The 2,500-nt window shown below is 60.9% G+C and overlaps 1 pseudogene; it reads left to right on the top strand.

Annotated features, from left to right (window-relative positions):
- Positions 1 to 2,500, top strand: part of LOC147058782 (28S ribosomal RNA) — a 7,935-nt pseudogene that overhangs the window by 3,169 nt on the left and 2,266 nt on the right.

The raw sequence follows: 2,500 nt of genomic DNA on the forward strand, positions 1-2,500 counted from the left end.
ACCCGCTGGTAACGGCCATGGCTAGCATGGACGGCTAACGCAGTCAGCCTAGGGGGGGCAGATGCCCAGCTTCCCCCGACCCGTTGGGACAAGGTTTGGCCAACTCGGATGGTTGTTCTCGATTGGTTGGCGTGCAGACTACAGAAGGGGCTGCACGTCTTGGGTGACCTTCTGGACCCGTAAGGTGAGACTTGTCTCCCTGAGCGCTACTGAAGCAGCAGTAGTGTCTCGGATTCTGCAGTAGGATGACTACCTATGAATTAGGAGGAGGGGCGATACCGAACACTACGAGAATCCTGGGGCCGCCGTCTGTACCCGGCGACGGTACTCATGTAGCTCCCTCTCCCCGGTTGCCCGTCTGATCCCGGCGGGCTCCGAGTAACCCATTTCCTATCTGACCGACTGGCAATCATGACCTGCCTTGGTAGGGCCCCCATCGGCCTCGGCTTGCCGACACTGGTGGACGGTTCCTACCCACTGCGGGTCGCCCTCTAGCACCTTGCAGGCTGGCTTGTGCGCTCGCTCGGCGCCCTGCTGGTACGCCTGGTGTGACTGAATGGTGGCGAGACTGAGACGAACCGAGACGGTGCTGATGCCGTTACACATAGTGATAATAACCAAAGGCTGGTTGTGGCGCCTTCTGTCGAATGTAATTTCTCAAATCCTAGCGGAAACGCAAATAATGTGAAGCCTGGGCAGCCGTGATGCGTGCTGGTCGCTGGATGGCTTTACGGGGAGCGAGCTTGGCGTCTCTGATGGGGGCCTCTCCCAAGTGGGTCAGACTGTGGACTTGGCTTTGGTTGGGGGCAGGCCTTACTGGGTCGTGCCGGCTGCTGCCCGGGTTTGATTCTTAGTAAAGTCTTAAAGGGAACGGTGACTGAGCTCTGGCTGAGCCGAGCTGCCCAGGATTGCGGACCTGGGTTATCAAGAACCGCGGAGGCACGGCTTAATGGGGGGTCGTGACTGCTCGAGCGACCTCATCTTCACGTGCTTGAGGTTGGGTGCGTGTATGGCGTGTGATCAACCGCCTCGGAGGCCATGGGGACCAACTTTCGGGGTTTGGCTGAGGGTCCTCAAACGGCTGTAGTCATGTCTACAGACCATGTGGCGAAAACTCCTTTGGTTCGGAAGTCCGTGTCGCAGCTGCACAGAGTCGGAGTCACAGTCAGTCTGGCCGGTGGAGCGGGTGGATCCAGGCTGGCGAAGCTCCTGACAACTCCTCAGTGGCACTGGTGGCCGCCGTCGGTCTGGTTATGAGAGTGTGGGCGACGGATGCTATGATGGTGCCACAGCTTGTTTCTGGGAGGGCATTTTGACAGAGGTGCCTGTGGTATGTCTGTGCGGGTGTGAGTCGCCGGCGTATCACTGACGAGTAGGGTTGCCCGACGCGTGTCGGGTGACGAAACGAGTGAGGTGGATATGGAGGTCCCTGTGTGACGGCACGGCAGGCAGTTTGTAGGGTGAGTGAGACACCTTGCGGCTGTTGCGCTGGTCAAGGAAGCAGGTCAGAGCCTGTACTGACCGAGTCTCCTGCTTCATCCAACTTGGCTGGTTTTGAACGCTATGCTCGTGGTCGAGTCCAGGCAGGACTGGGGGTCTGGCCCCTCAGGCTGGGCTTCGGCCGGGAAGCAACTGATGAGGCTGTCTGCCACGTAAGGGTGCGTGGAGTCGATCCCAGGGTTCTCAAAGGGACGGGGCTTGATAGCCGGGTCTGCTGGGAGGCTTGCCGGAGGGTGGGCTGAACAGTAGCTGGCGGTCGCTTACTGGCCGTGCGAGGGCTTTCGACTCGGTTTCCCATGGTCATGGCCTGTGTGTAGTGGGAAGCTAGGCGTACTGGACGCGTGAGGGCGATTCGTCGCCCGTGTGGGCTGCTCATTGGGGTGGGCTGCGGTGGCACCGACACCGAGCTCGCAGCTGCGGGATTGGATTGTGGAGAGGGATTTGTCCCTATGACCCTGCCTTTCTCGCTATGGATTCTCTCATCCATGCTTTTGAACGCTTGTGCCGCTTCTTCTGGGGCGAAGGCCGAATTCGCTGCGGCGCCTGCCATGCTGGGCTACTCCAGATGGGCTGCTTGATGAGGGGACTTTGTCCTGCTCAGGATGGTGGTCCGCGGGACAGGCCGGTGTGGTTGGTGGTAGCCAGGAGGACGTTGGTGAAAGGGGAGGCGACAGGTGGCGCGAAGCAGTGGTTGTCCCGGCTCGTCCGCAGTCGGGGGGACATTGCCTAGCATGCGCGCGGTGGCGCGCGGGGCCTTGGCTGTCTGTCGTGGTTCCCAATACAGGTTGGTGGGCCTGGACACCTCATTGGTCTCTGTGGATGTGGAAGATCCCTGGAGTGTGGTACGGTGCGAGGGTCTGCCCGGACGGTTTGCGGGTCACTGTGGAGATGGACCGGGGCGGTGTGTCGTTCAGCGACACTGGGGCGCCGTCCCGGCTGCTGTTGCGGGTCCGTCAGTCGTCCCGGCTGGCGGCTTGCTGGTGGCTTTGCCTGGGATGCC

This window comes from Syngnathus leptorhynchus, chromosome 3 (assembly GCF_054491065.1).
Source record: "Syngnathus leptorhynchus isolate UIUO chromosome 3, UIUO_Slep, whole genome shotgun sequence".
In the NCBI taxonomy this organism is placed as follows: domain Eukaryota; kingdom Metazoa; phylum Chordata; class Actinopteri; order Syngnathiformes; family Syngnathidae; genus Syngnathus; species Syngnathus leptorhynchus.